General features: G+C 39.8%; 2 long non-coding RNA genes across 4 annotated transcripts in view; one reads left to right on the forward strand and one right to left on the reverse strand.

The window, feature by feature from the left end:
- The window catches only part of LOC106506500 (uncharacterized), a 145,454-nt gene that overhangs the window by 105,006 nt on the left and 19,952 nt on the right, over positions 1 to 20,496 (reverse strand). The window lies entirely within an intron of this gene.
- LOC146395560 (uncharacterized) lies at positions 83 to 18,166 on the forward strand. Its single transcript, XR_014831352.1, has 3 exons — positions 83 to 191; positions 9,133 to 9,267; positions 14,326 to 18,166. It is a non-coding gene; the product is annotated as an uncharacterized LOC146395560 (long non-coding RNA).

Here is a 20,496-nt window from a genome sequence, read left to right on the forward strand (position 1 = left end):
CCTTTTATAGTTATGAAAATCAACACATTGAGCCAGTGAAGTTTGTTTTCCCTCATGCATTTTGAATGATGCTATTAAGAATACATGTGAATAGATCTTATAAAAGATATTGGAGTTAGAAGTGGTTCCTTGGAAACAAGAAGGTGAGGGAGCTTCGGAATGGCCTGTGGGACAGCTGGAGAGGCATAGATGTTAAGAGGGTGACCAGACAGAGAAAAATAGGGTATGGGGGAGAACACAGATAAGAAAAGACATTGAGAGGCCAGTAGAGCCTCTGTTAGCCATGCAACTTTATACAAATTAGGAAGAAGTACCCCTTTTTCTGAATACACACAAACTTGAGAGGGCACATGGTTAGATATCAGGCCTTCACTCTTCCTTTTGGCGAGGTGCCATTCTGCAAGGCAGAGCCCCACATACTATATGCGGGGCTTGGGAAAAATGTGTGCAAGAGACTGAAAGTTCCAAATGGGGAAATTTAGCAGAACCGGCCAAGAAAAAAAAAAAAAAAAAAAAAAAAAAAAACAAGAGTCACGGATGTTTCTGGTAGCATACAGGAAATCCTGTTTTGAATCATAGATCTTTGCTAACTGAGGGTTGGCAAAACTGATTTCTCCAAACTAGCTTTATCAAAACATCCCAGTGGAGTGTATCATCCTTTATCGTGTTTCATATGATACATGTATTGTTCATTTTTATGGGAGCTTTGTGTTCAGCACATTGAGTGGATAACTTGTAGGCTTTATATAATTTATGTCTGTCAGGAATGACAATCCCTGACTAGGCACAAATGGCTGTGACTAGTTATAATCTGAGCCCGAATCTGAAAACATTTGAACTTCAGAGGATGCACAGTTGGGGATTCTTAACTGCCTTTCTAACTCTTGAATATTTTATTGAAATAACTCATTAAAATTCAGTTAAACGAAAAAATATAATAACCTCCAATCCTCAAACAGATTATTTTTCCAAGGTCATGGTCCCAATTTGTAATATAATCCCTTATCAATCTGTCCTAGTTAAATCCATGAATTGCCTCATAGTTAGCAAAATTGAAGAGGGCAAAAAACAAAATCTCACAGAAAATAGAGAAGCAAAAGATGAAACAGAACATGATATTTCTTACCTAAAACATAATCAATATGTAATAAGCGTACAACTCTCACTCAGGACCTGGGCACTCTCACTAGTGGGAACCATTAAGGCTTATGCGACAGCTCACAGATTTTACAGTTGAAAACAACTGTTCCATTCACCATCTTGTAAAATCCTCAAAACAGTCCCTGGAGGTAAGTATGTTTTTGTCATTGCCTTTCGGTAGGTGAGAAAACTGCAAAATAGAGAGAAGCTGAGAGACTTGCCCAAGGCCATCGAAATAGTAAATGACAGAACCAGGCTTCAAGGCCAGGCTTCTGGCTCAAACCAGTGATCTTGCTAATATACCGGCTCTCTAGCTCAAACAGTTCAGAGATATCTCCTGATGGCCTCTGCATCCTGGGCAGGTTGAAAAATATTCAACCTGGGCTGAAAAATATTCAACCTGATGGCGGATGGGATCGGCAATGATGTATTCTAGCAACTTTAGTGACTTAGCTTTTGAATACGTATTTATTTATACTTTCCAAAGATTTTAGTCTGATGTTTATACGTAAAACTATAGTCTCTGTTGCAGTTGACCCAGGGTGTAACAGTCAAAGGATTTAGTCAAATCTGTGGAATTATAAAAGCCAATAACAATAGTATTAAAAATCATGGTTTAAATAGGTTTTTTGTTTTTTAAAAAGTGTTTTAAATTTAGTTGTTTTAATAAAAATTATAGGACTTCCAATGGTGGCTCAGCAGTTAACAAACCCAACTAGGATCCAGGAGGATGCAGGTTCAATCCCTGGCCTCGCTTAGTGGGTCAAGGATCCACCATTGCCATGAGCTGTGGTGTAGGTTGCAGACATGTCTCGGCGCTGGCATTGCTGTGGCTGTGGTGTAGGCTGGCAGCTGTAGGTCCGATTCAACCCCTAGCCTGGGAACTTCCGTATGCCATAGATGCAGCCCTAAGAATCAAAAATATTAATAATAATAGTAAAAATTATATATTTTAAGGCATACAAGGTAATTTTTTATATATGCTTACATTGTGAAATGATTACCACAATCAAACTAATCCACATATCAAGGGTAACCTCCAATAGTTACCTTTTTGGGGTGTGTGTGTATGTTGAGAACCCTTGAGATCTACTCTTAGCAACTTTCAAGTATATAATGCGTTATTATTAACAACAGTCACCATGCTATATGTTGGAAGATGAGTAAGTTCTGGAAACCCAAGTGAAAGTTTGTACCCTTCAATCCCTATCTCCCTTTTTCCCCACTTCCCAGCCTCTACTAACTTAGCATTCTAGTCTCTACACAGGCCAGGTTCTGTTTGGTTTTGTTTTGGTTGTCTTCCGCTGGTTTGGAATGTTAGGGAGTGTGATGTTTATTTCAACATGAAAGCATTTAATGACGTTGCAAATAGGTCTTGCAAAGAATTCATGGTTGAGGCTGATTCTAAAAGGGGGGAAGGTCTATAGTTGATCTGTTCTCATTGCTTGACTACCAAGCGTCCAGGTGAGAGGACAGTCTTGTGTGCCAGTTCAGCATCTATATTAATAACTTCATGTTAAAGGCTAAGAATAAGATCCTTCATGCAGTCTCTCTGCCAGATGCATTTTTGGAGAAGTAAAATGTTAACTGATTTCAGTTAACAGCCTCAGAGTTATCTGCTTCTGTAATACCCTCTCTCTCAATGCTAATTCAGATTCCTGATTTTAAAAATATATTTTAAATTGCGGATACCTTTGTATTTACCATTTCAAGTGTCTGAACCCAATCTGTTTGGACTTAGAGTATCACTGTCTCCAGCTGTCTAACAAGTGAGAAAATTCTTTGGGAAGTTAAGGGCAAGGCTGGCAGTGATCCATTGGAAAGCCTGCTTCCTAGAAGATTCAGCCAGGTAACCAGATGATGACAACAGATGGTGAAACTCATCCACCATCACATTGTTACAATAAAAACAGCAGCCCTTAGAACAAATCTAGTGGAAATGACACATATAATCTAATCAAGTAACTAGTGACAGCTCCAGTTAATGGTCCTTTTACCGTTTATATCCATTTCGCTCCTGAATGCCTGGGTTATGTTGTTAAAAACTTTCATCCCCCAACCTACTCTATAATACCAGCAATTCCACATCCAGTTTTCTATCATAGAAAAATTCTTGTTTGTGCAAGATGTGTACAGATATGTTTGTGGCAGTGCTATTTGGGGGGTTTTTTTGTTTGTTTTTTGTTTATTTGTTTGTTTTGCCTTTTAGGGCTGCACCTTTGGCATATGGAAGCTCCCAGGCTAGGGGTCGAATCAGAGCTCTAGCTGCTGGCCTACCCCGCAGCCACAGCAATGCTGGATCTGAGCCACATCCACAACCTACACTACAGCTCACGGCAACACCAGATTCCCAAACCACTGAGCAAGGCCAGGGCTTGAACCCACATCTTCACGGATACTACTCAGATTCATTTCCTCTGCGCCACAACGGGAACTCCTATTTGCTATTTTTTAAAAGTTAGAAACAACCTAGCTAGCCCTCATGGGAGAAATGAATTTAAATATCTTGACTCAATGTGAATACAGCAGAATGATAAACAATGAATAAAATGAATGAATTAGATGTGTACATTTCAGACTGGGTAATCTTAAAATATTGTTGAATGAAGAAAAGCAAACTGGAAAAGGCTATATTTAGTGTGCTAGTCATAATCCATTCAGGCTGCCACAACAAACCGCAGACTGAGTGGCTTATAAACAACAGAAATGCATTTCTCATAGTTCTGGAGGCTAGAAAGTCCAAGGTCATGGTGCCAGCCTGGTTGGGTTCTGGTAAAGTCCCTCTTCCAGGTTGCAGGTTGCCAACTTCTCACTGTGTTCCCACATGGAAAGGGTGAACGACCTTTCCACTAAATGGGCAACAAGCACATGAAAAGATGTTTAACATCACTAATCACTAGGGAAATGCAAATCAAAAACATGACATACCACTTCAAATCCATCAGGATACTTATTATTTAAAAAACAAAACACTGGGGAGGATGTGGACAAATTGAAACTCTTATGCATTGCTAGTAGGAATATAAAATGGTGCAGCATATGAAAGACCGGGTTCATTCCTCAAAAACTTAAACACAGACTTGCCATTTGATCTAGAAATTCCACTTCTAGGTATATACCAAAAAAACAAAACAAAAGAAACAACCAAAAACAAACCATGAAAGCAAAGATTGAGGAGATATTTGTATACCAACATTCATAACTACATTATTCACAATAGCCAAGAGGGAAAAACAACCCAAATGTTAATGGATAAATGGATAAACAAAATGTGACACATACATGGAATAGAATATTACCCAACCTTTAAAAGGAATGAAGTTCTGAGCATGGTACAACATGGATACCTCTTGAAAACATTATTCTAAGTGAAATAAGCCAGACATAAAAGGACAAATAGTGTATGATCCCAATTGTATACATTACCTAGAAGAGCCAAGTCATAAAGTCAAGTAGTGGTTACCAAATGCTGGGGGAATTAGTGTCTAATAGGTACAGAATTTCAGTTTGGGATGATGAAAAAAATATGGAGAGGGAAAGTGGTATTACACAACAATGTGAATGTACTTAGTGTCACGAAAAGGATTAAAATGGTCATTTTTGTGTTATGCATATTTTATCACAATTTTTTTTCTATTGGTGGAAAGAGAAATGGATCAAATATGGCCAAATACTAAAATTATTTTTTAAAGTCAGTAGTAGGCTTACAGATGGTCTATTACTCTAGTTTCTGTACTTTTCTGTGTATTTGAAATGTCTCAACTTAATTTTGGTTAATTTGTCATAAGTTTCAAAAGAGTGGTTTTCTTAAAATTATTCTGACCCTCACTGTCAGGTAGAATGATGAGAATATAGAATAAGATACTGAAGGCTGAAGGCTGGCTCTCTAATTATTTGATTAGTTTCCTGTGATCTGAAACAATGCTTCTCAAATTGGGTGTGCATACAAATTACCTAGTGATCTTATTAAAGTGCAAATTCTGATTCAGTTGGTCTGAGGTGGATCTCCACCTTTTTTTTTTTTTTTTTTGGCCATGCCCAAGACATGTGGAAGTTCCTGGGCCAGGAATCAAACCCACACCACAGAGGTGACCCGAGCCACTGTAGTGACAACACCAGGTCCTTAACCCACTGTGCCACAAGGAAACTCCTAATTCTCAATTTCTAACAAGCTCCTAGGTGATGCCAGTGCAGCTCTTCCACAGATACACTGTGAGTAGCAAGGATGGAAAGAATGATAACATACTACCTATGCTACCTTTCACTTAGAAGTTGTCTTAATTACACACTTCTAGGTAAAAGCTAAAGCCCAGCCTTGATCATTCTGAAATGAAAAATTCATCATCTTATAATGTGACAGATTACCTTAAAGCAAAATTAAACAATTAAACCCTAACCATTACTGAAGATATTTCACAAAGACTACGTCTTCTTTTAAAAATTCTAAATTAGAAAGTTTGACTCAGTATCAAAACCCGTAACATATGCATAGTTTAGGACCTACTAATCTCTCTTCCCCAAACAAGTTGTGAAATAGGAATTTCTATAGCACAACTTTCCACTGGTGGTGAATTACTTCACTTAATCATATAGTCTATAAACCATCTCTTTATTTTACAAATTCCAGGATAATCCTAGGCTGGCAACTAATAATTTCACCTCTGTAAAATGACTGATTAATTGCCTAAAATTGAAAACAAACAAACAAACAAAAAAAAAAAAACAGAAGATTTCTTGCCAGAATCGTTTAGGATCTGTTCTACCTGGTAGGCCCAAAGGTGCCAATCTAATTAACAGAATTGAAGCTTTCAGGAGGTATAAGCTCCCAAAATGGGCCCAAATGTGATCCACCCCATTGCCAAAAAGAGAAACCTCTGTCTCCCAGTTAACCCCACCAGCCCACTGGACTCCTCTTTGGAATCAAATGGTAAGTTTCTCCAAGTGTAGTTGATGAAGAGTAAGCAGATTTCAGGCACAATTATCCTACTGCTGAGCTTGTTTTTGCAAATCCAGGAAAGTTTTTAGTAACATAAGGCCATGTGTAGCACTCACTAATTTTTCATCAGCCTATGAGTTGAGAGGCATGAATTGTCTTTAGTCCAAATCTCTAACCTGCTCTTCCAAAACGAGTAATAATTATAACAATACATACAGTTAACCTTTATGGTGCCCTAACTCTGTGCCAAGCCCTGTTTCACATGCTTCACATGGGTTCTCTCATTAAATCCTTACAACACTGTGAAACAGGTATTACTACCATCAATGCACATTTAACAGACTCAAATCGCTATGCTGCACACCAGAAACATATAATATGGTACCTCAACCATACCTCAATAAAGAAAGCACAGACTCAGAAAATTAAACATGTTTAAAGCCACAAAATAGCAGTTTCTGACCTCAGACTTTGTTCACCACGATGCTCAGTTGCTAGTTTTAATTGTAATTGCTAATCCCAATCATAAATGGTGTCAAACAGGGCTGCTCCAAAGTACATTTCTGAACTACAGTGTGTTGGAAGGAGTCGTTCTCCTCCCCTGTCTTCATTCGTGCTCATTTGGAGCAATCATTAGAAACACATGAGCCTGCTGTCAACAAAAAAAATTCTTGCTATTTGGCAGAGAATCTGCAATATTTAAGCAGAAGCCCACTAATGCCTCTGTTGAATCACTCAGTTCAGTTTAGACACTCAAGGTAGTTAATATTGGGAGGGCTAAAATTGAGGGGGGATGAGGTTTTTTCTTAAAGAATGCCTAGCTGTGAAATAGGCCTGAAAATAAAAAGCTGGGACTTGGATAGGTTCAGTACATTTTCATTTCTAAGGCAACTGAATCCCTTCCATATGACTTACTTTCCTCCGCAAAAACTAGGTTCTTCCTTCCTGGGCTTGATAATTCACTGGCAAGTAGAAGGGTTATGAATACATGCAAAATATCCATAGCTCAAAAAGAGGTCACATTTTTTTCAAGAATCATCTATCCATTTGCTGGGCCAGTGTCAGAGAGCTCACGTTCTGGGTGGGTCAAGGAGGGAAGGGCTAAAAAATATTGCTAGTATTAAGTCAGAAAACAGAAAGTCCAATATATTTCAATCCCATTTGCCATCTTAAATTACAAATTTACTGATGAAGTCACTATTTCAAAAAGATGTTCTTGATAAAATTCAGAGGTAAATTGCTTGCCAGAGGCCAAACGACTTGCTTTTCCAGATTCACGTAGCACATATTTCTCAGGATCTAAAGGCACTACAGATTTATTTAATTTAGGACACCAAGAGTCTTCCTAACAATGCAGAAAATTGAATGGCAGATCCTTTTAAATTGGTAATTGCAAAGAAAACATTACCAAGAAATCGAAACAGAATTACACCAGTAATCAATGTGATTAAATTCTAAGGGCCTAAACTACATTTCTCTTAATTTTCTTTAACCTCACAAATATAGAGAGAAAATGGCAAAGATAAAGGTTGCATCAGAAGTGGGGTCAGAACTACAGAATGGCCATTAAATGTGGAACATAAATGCATTCTTTCAGACAGTAATAAAAATTTATACTTGTTAATATGTAGTAATAATGATGGCATATAATATTAATATTGGTTCATACAACACTGATCTCAAAATCTTTCAATATTGGGAAGCTATCAAGCTCACAGTGATGGACACAAGTATTAGAATTTTGATTTTTGATTGAAATCTCAGATTTTAACATTAGCAAACTACTGCCAGTTGTTTTTCTAAAAGTGGCATTTCCTCTTTCTTTTTTGGGGGGGGGGGACTGTCAGACAAATACTCAGATATGAATATCCATAATTTGTCTGTCAGTCATTCCCTCAAGTAGAAATGGTATTCCAAAAAAGTTCTAATTCAAGCAACTACATAAGTTTTTTTTCAAGACAATGTGCTTTCATTGATGATGGAAGAGCTTCATGAAGCAGACTTCCCATATCATCACACAGAATATTTAAAAAATTGTACCGACTGCATGGTGGTGAATAAATACAATGACAACTAGTACAATTTGGTGCCACTGCTTCGATTTGTGTTAAGGTACTTAGCACCTTTACCCACCATTGCTTTTGTGTCATCTGTCCAAATGTCAATGCAGTTAAAAAGGTAAGTTCTTAACATTACCGTAAATGTTGCTCTGATGTTGCAGACCCCTTGCAGAGTTCTCAGGGATGCCCTCAGAGCTCCTCAGGTCACATTTTGAGAACCACCAGAGTAGACTACAGCTCACATAAAAACTCAACACATTTAAATTTGTGTTCTTTAGAGATAATGGCTCTGCAATTCTGTAGCCTGTGGTTACTGAGCCAGTGGCCTACCAGGAGGAAGCCTCTGATGAGGGTCAAGTGTTTAGTGTTGCACTGCCATTTTCATTTGAAAAATTGTGTTAGTCTCCAGTAGGTCATGGTATAGTAGAGAGATGATAGTAATGCAGAAGGAGGTCAGGGAGATGAGTTTGGAAGGACCCACTCAAGGACAGACCTGACCTGGCTGATTATGAGCCAGTGCCCAATCCCCACATCTGGCAGGCAGTGGAAATGCCAGGAACCACTGGGAGGGAAGAGAGGCCTGGTATCTGGCATTTCAGAGAGCCTCAGGCAAGGGAACAATTGTGCAGACACTGCTGGAGCTGTGGGCATTTCCAAGGGGGACATCGTTATGCCAGAGGCCTCTGTGGGTCCCTTCCTTGTCCTTTTGCCTTAGTTGGCAGGATTCCTTTGTTCAGCATCCTTTCAACTCACACTTCCACGCTCCAGTCTCTTATTTACAATGAAGTTTCAAGACCTCTTCCCTTCCTCACACGCTAAAATTGGGCTCCCAGAATGTGAACAAACATCTCAAGATTTGGATCCAAGAATTCATGTTTATAGAATAACCTCATTTTTTTTTTTTGTAAATCACAAATTTTTTGGTGTGACTCTTTCCTTTGTAGTGTATTTTTAAAACTCTCATTCTTATTATTCAAAAATGGCATCTCTCTACAGATTCTGATGAGATTTTTATTGTTTGGGGAACAGGAAGGAACACCTGTGGTCAGAGGAATACACAATGCCTTTTGTGTATAGAAAATACCTAAGAGGCCCTGAAAACTTCTCTCACATATGCTACATAATTTTTCGGTGAGTAATTTTTCTGATATTTGTAATATCTGTAAGTAATTTCCAATTTATAGATGGAGAAATTGAGGCACCCAGGGTTTAGGCAACTTGGTTACATCAGTGGATAAATACGGATTTGAATATCCTCAGCTCAGTGTGTTCTCTCTTCGGTCTGTGATTATATCCCTGATCCCTGCAGGGGGGAAAGAAAAAAAGCCAGTCCAACTTTTAACCGTATTGCTGATAATATCTGAGATAGTAATGAGGAGAGTAATAATGAAAATAAACATGGTGGAAGTATCTGTCAGCAACAAGAAAGTAAATGTTTATTAGAAGAGCTTTTCCCCGGTGCTTTTGATTACAAAAATTTGTTTGAAATATGCACTTTTTAAAAACTATTGAGTATTGATTCACTAGCTCATTGTACCTTACCCAACAGTCTACAGATACCACCTTGAGTTGATGCCTGGAAGTAGAACCCTTAACTTCTTTCAATTTGATTGCTGGGTCTATATTTGTACTACGGAAAGTGCTCTATAATTTAATACTTATTTTTAACACATGCTACTTTGAATTGATCTGTGAACCAAGTTACCTTGTTTCCCCCATCTTTTCCTGTAAGAAGAGCTTCTGCTGGATTTTGATTTATAGTACTAAATAGCTTCTAACAGAACCAAGCCCAAGTCCCAATATTCTTAAAGCTATATTCAATTAAAGGTAAAAACGAAATTAAGAAACTTCTGGCAGTGCAGCAACATTCTTACTGGGTGAAACATTTTTTTTTTTTTTTTTGAATGGCGATTGTTTCTACTGTCGCTAATTTCTACCTTTGTCATCAGCCCTCCATCTCTCACCTGGGCATTTAGCTCATTATGGATACTTGAATTATCAATAATAGCTAATTAGCCCTTAATTAGGGCATTGTGATAACGAAGTTGCAATTGCAGCTGCCTGTCTGTTGACAGTGGTTTCTCTCCATTCATCCCAGCCCACTGTCTTACATCTTGCTTTTCCACAGGTTCACAAAGGGTAGTCAGCAAGCAGTCAGAGTTGACTCAAACAAAAAAACCAATGCTGCTGTCGAACAACTGCTAAAATGTGTAATCTATTGATAGGGAATCAAAAACATGCTCTAAAAAGAGTTTGTAACTCTTATTATGTCTTGAATTTGCACAGGGCATTTCTAACAGAGACAATCAAAGCACTAATAAGTTTTCTCATATTATCTCAATACTTATTCAGTGGTACCTATAATGTTCATGACATTATGCTACCCACAGAGGGGCCTGATCCCTGACTTATCAAAGCCTAAAATAGATGCAGGAAGATAATTATAACATTTACGTCATTGTCAAGCCTTATGTTAAAAATCATTCTAAGTGTTGTGTGCACATTATTTTATTTTCTCCCCCCCTACTTGGGTAGGTATTATTACCCCCATTTTACCAACAAAGAAACTGAGGCTCAGGAAGAGTAAATGAGTTACCAAAATATATTAAGCACTTGAGCTATGACTCAAACTCATGCTTCACTGATTCCAAAATTAACTGCAATACCGCAAAATATAAAGATTTAAAATAGCAAACCCCCCCCAAAAGAGTAAGATTAACATAGCTCAAATGTTCCTACACTTTCCCAGTCTAGGATACAAAAAGAAGTCACAGAAGTATCAACAATGCATAAGTCCTATTTTTGTTTCACCTGTACCCACAGAGTATCAGGCTGCCCCCTTGAAACATACACCCTTTCCCTAGTTATTTTTGGGAATCCCCAGAAGGAGATGCAGTCTCACATACGCTCACAGTCATCAAGAGGCATCTAAGACTTTATGGCACTTGAAGAGTGAGAAGTAGATTCCGAAGGACAGGAAATCTTCTCCTTTGTAGAATGGAGGAAGCAGACCTTCAGCCGGCTGCACCAATGGTATTGAGAGGATGCACAAATAATTCCATTAGTGAATACTTAGTTTTTGGGTGGCCTCAGAGGTGGTCACATACATACACACTCTCAAGTTGAACCTTGTTCTCCAAATCTCTCAGTCATGACTAAGGGCATTCATGCCTTTGGAATTTAAAACCAAGAGAAGCATATGCAAATACGGAACTGGGGACAGATGCTATCTTTTAGGAAAATGGGGGATTTTGGAGTTTAGTTTCTGCAGCAAAATCATTTCCTAGTTCACTATACCAATTTTTCTTTCTGAGCACATAAAAAAGAAGGCATCATCTGGGTTTCTTTGCAGACATGTTGGGAACTGATGGAATACAGATAAAAGTAATTAAAGCCGTGTGTTACTTTGGTCATTAAAAACATCTCTTCCAACCCTCCATCATACTCTTTGCCCTTTGAGGAGGCCTTGGAAACCCCATATCTAGATAACATAATCAAATGAGGGAAGAAGTCTAGATACTTGAGTCTTACATTGGCAATGAAATGCTGAGTAAAACTACCTGACCTCAGTTAGACTCTAGCCTGAGCATGAACTAAATCTTTGTTCCATGAAGTCAATGAGATTTGGAAGGTTATGTTACCAAAGCACTGCATTATCTATCCTGACCAATGTAGTCTCTTATTAGGTTCAGGACTGCTAGAAAATACCTGTAACATTTTTCTTTAGGGAAATCAGTGTTTGTCTTTGATACTTAGGATAATAAACAACTGGGAGAGAGACTGTGGGAGCCAAGGAGTTGTGCCATCCAAATATCCCTTGATGCTAAGCTGATAAGGGAGGAAAGGGACTAGAACAGACAATGTCACAAAGCAGCACCAAGCCCTATGTCTGTGTACTGGCAGGTCCAGGGGAGAATATGCAGGACCAGATTCTGAGGTCTTTGATTAAAGGAGCTGAGACATAAAGTTGGTAATCAATAGTGCTTGTACTTGGGACTGTTTTTCTGAGAGGTGGGATTCAACACCCTGGAGAAACCCCCAGGAGAGAGTATAAATTCACTACCATGAGGGCTCCAAGAGATCAGGAAAAGGTGATGGACAGGCTAATTGAAGTTGAAATGCCAGAATTATCATGATGAATGGCAGATGAAGGGATTAAGAGGCACAGGGCTATCTCATGCTCTTGGATTGGAAGAATTAATATTGTTAAAATGGCCATACAACCCAAAGCAAACTTCAGATTTAATGTGATCCCAATCAAATTACCCATGACATTTTTCACAGAACTAGAACAAGTAATCCTAAAATTTATATGGAATCATAAAAGAACCAAAATTGCCAAAGCATTCCTGAGGCAAAAGAACAAAGCAGGAGATATAACCCTCCCAGGTTTCCAGCAATACTATAAACTACAGTAATCAAAACACTGTGGTGTTGGCACAAAAACAGGCATACAGATCAACAGTATAGAACAAAGAGCCCAGAAATAAAGCCACACCCCTCTAGATAAGGAACAAAGGAAGCAAGAATATACAATGGAGAAAAGGCAGTCTCTTCAGAAAAATGGTGTTGGAAAAGCTGGACAGCCATGTGTAAATCAATGAAGTTAGTACACACCTTCACAGTATACACAAAAATACTCAAAATGGCTTAAAGACTTAAACATAAGACATGACACCATAAAAGTCCTAGAAGAGAATATAGGCAAACATTCCCTGACATAAATTATACCAATATTTTCTTAGGTCAGTCTCCCAAGGCAACAGAAATAAAAGCAAAAATAAACAAATGGGACCTAACCAAACTTATAAGCTTTTGCAGAGCAAAAGAAACCATAATCAAGGTGAAAAGACAACCTACAGACTGGAAGAAAATATTTGCAGGAATTCCCATCGTGGCTCAGCAGAAACAAATCCAACTAGTATCCGTGAGAATGCCCGTTCAATCCCTGGTCCCGCTCAGCGGGTTAAGGATCCAGGGTTGCCGTCAGCTATAGTGTTGGTTGCAGGCATGGCTCAGATCCCATGTTGCTGTGGCTGTAGCATAGGGCGGCAGCTGTAGCTCAGATTCGACCCCTAGCCTGGGAACTTCCACATGCCATGGGTGTGGCCTAAAATGCAAAAAAGGCAAGAAAATATTTGGGAGTTCCCGTCATGGCGCAGCAGAAATGAATCTGACTAGGAACCATGAGGTTGAAGGTTCAATCCCTGGCCTCACTCAGTGGGTGAAGGATTTGGCGTTGTCATGAGCTGTGGTGCAAGTCTCAGATGTGGCTTGGATCCTGTGTTGCTACGGCTGTGGTGTAAGCCAGCAGCTGTAACTCTGATTCAACCCATCCATATGCTGTAGGTGCGACTCTAAAAAGCAAAACAAAAACAAAAACAAAACAAACAAACAAAAAGAAAATATTTGCAAATGATGTGACTGGCAAGGGATTAATTTCCAAAATATACATACAGCTCATAGAATTCATAAACTCAATTTTTTAAAAAACCCAATAAAAAAAAAGGACAGAAGGCCTAAATAGACATTTCTCCAAAGATAGATGGATGGCCAATAGGCACATGAAAAGATATTCATCATCACTAACTATTAGAGAAATGCAAATCAAAACTACAATAAGGGGGGAAAAAACTACAACTGCAATGTATACATCTAAGGATGACCTGACCCCCTTGCTGTACAGTGGGAAAATAATAAAAAAAAAAAAAAAAAAAAAAACTACAATAAGATACCATCACACTCTGTTCAGAATGGCCATCATTAAAAAATCTACAAATAATAAATGTAGGAGAGGGTTTAGAGAAAAGGGAGCCCTCTTACATTGTTGGTAGGAATGTGAATCAGTGCACCACTATGGAAAACAGTAAGGAGATTCCTCAAAAAACTAAAATAGAGTTACCATATGATCCAATAATCCCATTCCTAGGCATATACCCAGACCAAACTATAATCTGAAAATACATGTGTACCTGTATGTTCATTGCGGCACTATCCACAATAGCCAAGATATGGAAACAACGTAAATGTCCATCGACACATGAATAAAGATGTGGTATGTGTGTGTGTATACATATTCACACACACACACAATGGAATATTAGTCACAAAAAATGAAGATGTTTTATATATATAAATATATATATAACAGAATATTAGTCATAAAAAATGAAATTTTTCCATTTGCAGCAACATGGATGGATCTGGAGATTATCATACTAAGTGAAATAAGTCAGAAAAAAGAAGACAAAGGCCATGTGATATCACTTATAGGTGGAATCTAATATATGACAAGTGAACACATCTATGAAACGGACTTACAGACACAGGCAACAGACTCGTGGTTGCCAAGCTTGAGGGGGATGAGAGAGGGAAGGATCGGGAGTTTGGGATCAGCAGATGCAAACTAGTATACACAGGATGGATAAACAACAAAGTCCTATTGTACAGCACAGGGAACCATATTCAATATCCCTTGATAAACCACAATGGAAAAGAATATGAAATATGAAATATATATGTATAACTGGGTCACTGTGCTATACAGCAGAAGTTAACACAACATTGTAAATCAACTATACTTCAATAAATTTTTTTTTTTTTAAAAAAAGAGGCCCAGGGAAGTGGGCACGATGGAATGGCTATATTACATGTGACCAGAAGGTGATGTGCCGCAGTGTGTGACCCAAAGGACATTTGTCAAGCCATAAGGTATATACTACCAAGAGGGGTGAAAAATTCAAAGGTGGCTCCCTTTGTAGACCAGGGCTGACCAGGCTACAAAATACCACTACAGAGCTGAGCTTACTGGAGGAAAGGGAACAACAGAACCCCAAAACATACAGTGCTGGTGGCAGCCCTTGCCTGCCAGAAGCCAGTGGATTGCAGTTATTGCAGAAACCAGCAGGGCTATAGTGGCAGTCTGAGGTGCCTAACTCAAAGCAGAGCATCCAAAGGATCAAAATAGATGTCAGACAGGGTACTCCTCAATTTGTACCAGTATAAAAAGTTAAGGACAGATGACTGAGAGACTGAGAGCATTCATCCCAGTCAAAAGTCATGATCTTTGCCCAGGTTCTGGGCCTCAGATAGTTTTTAGGTCCTGTGGATTGAAGGTGGGGCCAAGTCTCCAGGAAGAAGGATCCAGCCCCACTGCTAAGGAAGTGCAGGCCCTGGTGAGCCTTTTGAAGTTCTGGAGACAGCATATCCCACATTAGGGATGCTTTGCCAGCCCATATACTGGGTCATACAAAAGGCTGCCAGATAGTTGTATGGCCTAGATCAGAAAAGGTTCAGGCTATGGTAAGGGTAGCCCTGCCAGTAGGACCATGTGATCTGCAGACACTATGGTGCCAGAAGCATCCATAAAAGAAGATGCTGTATGGAACTGATAGCAAGTCTCAGTGGAAGAATTATGCTGCAGACATGTACAGGTGTTACTGTCTGGGTTCCCTGGAAGCAGGCACTGAGACAATCTATGAGTATGGTAAATGGGATACTTTCAACCCTGCCACTAGGGTGCAATATTGAAAGAAATTAGGCCAAAATACAAACTTTATAGGAAGCATATATCAAGTATATCTATATGATGTTTCTGTATTTAAAGAAATTACTCCCAGAAACAGACAGTTCATTATTTCCCCCACAAAAAATGTTCTGAAGACTATTGCCATGATCCACTCCATGTGCCTTTCATAGGAAGAGGCCACTGTTCTTTATCTTTCCAAAGTCACGCAAAACCCAACACCTGAGAGCCGGTGTCAAAGCCTGATCCTTGTATTTGCTAATGAAGACTGTCAACCAGAGAATCACAGAATACTTGGACTAGAAAGGATTCTGCAAGTCTTTTCCACATCTTCCTTAGAAACTATGCATGGGACCTAAGAAGTCTGCTAGAGTCTTTGAAGAAAGGTTTCCTCCCTGATAAAAAGACTCACAAGGAAATAATACCCCAACTTCTCTTCTTCGATCTGATGGACTCTTGACACTTAGGACTTTGGCAGCCACATACAACTGTCAGGAGAAACATCATGCTAAAGTTGACAGTGCAGTAAGACAAAGAGCCCATGTTTTTTAATATCTCATTGAGTTGTTGAACCAATCCATGAAATAACCTTAAATCCAGAATTTTGATTTTAACATAATATGGAGTTATTTTTGGAGTTCTCATTGTGGCTTGGAGGAAACAAACCTGACTAGCAGCTATGAGGATGTAGGTTCTATCCCTGGCCTTGCTCATTAGGTTAATGATCCCTCACTGCTGTGAGCTGCGGTGTGGGTCGCAGACGCTGCTCGGATCTGGCCACACTGTGGCTGTGGACCAGGCTGGCAGCTACAGCTCCAATTCAATCCCTAGACTGGGAACCTCCATATGCCATGGGTGCGGCCCTAAAAGGCAAAAAAAGATTTTTTTTAACTTCTTTATTTTTAAAGTCATTTTTATACTTGGATTTTTTTTTTTTTTTTTTTTTTTTAATGGCCACATCCATGGTATATGGAAGTTCCTGGGCCAGGGACTGAATCTGAGCCACAGCTGCAGCAACTGTGCCTGGCTGGGGATCAAATTCACACCTCCACAGCGCCCCACCCCACTGCAGTCAGATTCTTAACTCACTGCTCCACAGCAGGAACTCCTATACTTGGATATTTTGATTCTTAGCCAAAGTACCCTGACTGTGGATTATCTAATCCAACAGTCTGGTTTCACAGATAAAGAAACTGAGACTCTGAGTAAGTAACTTGCTCAATGCCCACAGTGATTAAATGGCAGAACTACAACTCAAATGCTGGGGTCCCAATTCTAGGACACTTTGCACCAAATCTTAGAGAACATTCCAGCCCAAGTTGAAAGGAAAAGAAGACCAAAGAGAGGCCTGGTAGGCTCTGAGGGAGCAATCTCAAGCACTCAGGGAGGGAGGGCTTTTGCTAGTGAGTGAGGATTCCACCAGCACAAGGTTCCAGCTAACTGTGAGTGACTGTCCTCCCATGTTCCCGACCTCTTAGCCCACCCTTGTGTCCCCAGAAAGCCAATCAAAAATAAACATTGACCATGTCACTGTCCTAGATACATAAAAATAACATTACTGTACATGACCAAAAGTGAACCAGATTCTCTGAATTTTTTTCCAACTTCCAAAAATAGTTAGGACTTTCTGCCAAAGAGAATGGGGCTTGAATTCCCATGAAAAAACATCAATCCAAGGCATTTGCTCCAGTGTAGAAATAATTAAATACATTCTAAAGAATGGAATTCTCAGTGCTCTCTCACCCGACGAGCTTGTTTTTTGAAAGAAAAGGGGGAAAAACATGTGGCAACCATGACATAGTGAAAAGCTTGGAATCAGGAAACCTGGATTCTAGCGGAAGGACACTTTTGCCATTCTTTTCAGTCACCCAGGATCCCAGTGGAAATCTCTCATTGTGTAAGTTTAAAAGGCCAGATGCTGTTTTCCCAGCCTCCTTTGCAGCTAGGATTTGGGCATGTGGCCTAAGTTCCACTGATGGTCAATTTGATATGTCAACTTACTAGGCCATGGGGTGCCCAGATACTTGGTTCAATGATACTCTGGGTATATCTGAGTATGTGTCTGTGAGGGTGTTTCTGAATGAGATTAACATCTGAATCTGTAGACTGAGTAAAGCAGGCTGCCTACCCCAATTTGGGTGTGCCTTGTCCAGTCCATGGAAGGCCTTGATAGAATAAGAAGGCAAATAAGAGAAATTTCCTTCTGCCTGAACTTCTTCAAGCTGGGACATTGGTCTTTTCCTGCCTTCAGACTCAGATTGGAACTCACACAATTGGCTTTCCTAGTTCTTAAGACTTTGATCTCAGACTGAAATACAATCAGCTCTCCTGAGTCTCCAGGCTTGCCAACTGCCACCCCTGGGACTTCTCCGCCTCCATAACCACATGAGCCAACCATTTATAATCAACTATATAAGACAGGCTGGGATCTGAGACCCTTTGCTGCAGTGACTGTGGTGCTTGCCCCCGGACAAACATCTCCTTGAGCAATAAAATACAAAGAAACTATAAGGGATAAAAAAGAACTGTGTACATGTGCAATTGGGGAAAATTATGGATAAGAAGATACAAAAAAACCTCTAAAACCCCAAGTGCCACTTCTGAAGAGCCAAGAGCAAAAGCAGGGTGTCAGAAGGAAAAGGAGAGTACTATGCACGCCCCCTACACCCACCACCAAGGAAGTGGGCAAACCACCTAAGCCACCCCTCTGGCCCAACCTCTGGCCCGCCCCTGCCCTTACTCCATAGAAAGAACCAGCTGTCCTCCCTCCCCCCAGGGAGTGAGCAAACCAGGAAACTTGATGTTTGTTTTCACTCCCTGCTGCTGCAGCAGAAGCCTCAATAAAACCTTGCCTGAATATTCCTGTCTGGCCTCTTATCAATTTCTATTGATTAAGGAGGTCAAGAACTCTGAACAGTAACACATTATGTAGAGGAAATATACAAAACAGTTTTTTTTCTGTTTCTTTTAAGTATGCATATTAATATATTCACCAGTCAAAAGCGCTTCCCCAGAGGAACAGGAAGCCAGTGTTAGGGAAGAGAAGAGGAAGGAGAAGAGAACTGATTAGACACTCTCGGTTGAGATTTCACCTGGAATCACAGGAAAAGATCCTGGATCTTTCCAAAAAGACAAAAGGTATGGGGCTTTTGTTTTCTCTCTCAGTTGAGGCACTGGATATTACTGATTCCCAAGCCAGTCTTTGACTCTCACCCAGACTGGAACCTCCATGAGGAGAGAAACTTCCCTGACCTGCTCACCACTATCTCCTCAGCACCTACCCCAGGGCCTGGAGCCCAGTATCTGCTCAAAAATGTTTGTAAAATGAAGTCCACTTTGTATAAGACACATTAGCCATTTCCTGCAAAATAGCATTTTGTTTTGAGACTTTTATACTGACCAAATAACCCTTCTCAATTTAGGAACTTTAAGGGACACTCGGGTAAGAGAAGCATAATAATGACTAAAGAGGTTTAGATTTGGAATTAACTTTGGGCGTGACTTTGACTGGAAGAAGTCACAAGGCTGCACAGTTCTCTAATCATAAAGAGTGTAGTGAGAGGCGCTGTGGCTGGAAGGTGATATCCTCCAATCATGCATATTCTCATACTTTGTACCAAGATGTACTGGGATATGTGGTGTCAAGACCTACCTGGACCACCTCCAACCAGACACTCTCAGCAATGGCTCAACTCTCATTCCAGTCTCGCTTGTTATATTTTGTTGCTGGTGCAATTAAAAGGTGAAAGGAAGACCAAGGGAGCAAGACTATTGCCCCTTTACATTTAGCATATAATGAAGTCTTACCTTTTTAACTACCTCTTGGCATGTTTATAAGACTCCAACAGAGTTTTAGTTCAAAAGGTAGCAGAAGCTTCAAGCTAGATTTGTACAGAAATTGAAAATGTAGCTCCTTTTGTCAGAATTGTCCTTCTTCAGGCCAGCATGCAGGTGTGACAGTAAAAAAAAAAAAGGCAGGGCGCACATAGACCCTCGACAGTGCTGAATTGGAACAGAAACTTCTAGGCTGATCCTGAGTGTCCTAAAAAGCTTTAGTGTGTGACAAATAAGAACAAATGCTTATGAGCATACATTACTTGCCAATCACCGTCCAGGCACTTTACATGTATTAACTCTGACAATCCTCACAAATCTCAATAAGCACGTTACCGTCATCAGACCCATTTTACAGATGAGGCAAGGCAGGTCCAGGGGAGTAACTTGCTCCAGTTTGCACAGCAGGGAAGGGAGGAATCAAGATTTGAACTCATACATCTGGCCCCAGAGTCTGTGCCCTTAACTACCCAAGTGAACACTTACCAGAAAATTCAGGGCCTCCTGCCACAGATAACATGGTGCTGTGTGGAGCAAGTAAAATTGTACAGGTCATATTAACTATCTCGGTTTTAGTAAATTTGGAAGAGGAAACAAAGCATACCTGAGAAATACCTTATTCAAGTTCCTACTGTGGCTCAGCAGGTTAAAGATTCCACATTGTCTCTGTGGCAGTGTGGGTTTGGTCCCCAGCCCGGTGCAGTGGATTAAGGATCTGGCGCTGCTACTGCTGCTGGTACAGGTCACAGCTGTGGCTGGGATTTGATCCCTAGTCCCGGGACTTCCATATGCTGCAGGTATAGTCAAAAAAAGAAAAAGGATAAAAAGAAATGTCTTATTATCTACAATTTGAGGCACACTTCCATTGAAAATGACACACACGGAGCACAGAGGATTCTAACGCAGTAAAACTAAGACATATGATACTGGATTACACATTTGATAAAACCCACAGACTGTACAACACCAAGCTTGAACCCTAATGTAAACTATGGACTCTG

This window comes from Sus scrofa, chromosome 16 (genome assembly GCF_054392235.1).
Source record: "Sus scrofa isolate SSC_HxYL_T2T_F1_AM1 chromosome 16, Sscrofa_HxYL_maternal_Yorkshire_Landrace_v2.0, whole genome shotgun sequence".
Taxonomy (NCBI): domain Eukaryota; kingdom Metazoa; phylum Chordata; class Mammalia; order Artiodactyla; family Suidae; genus Sus; species Sus scrofa.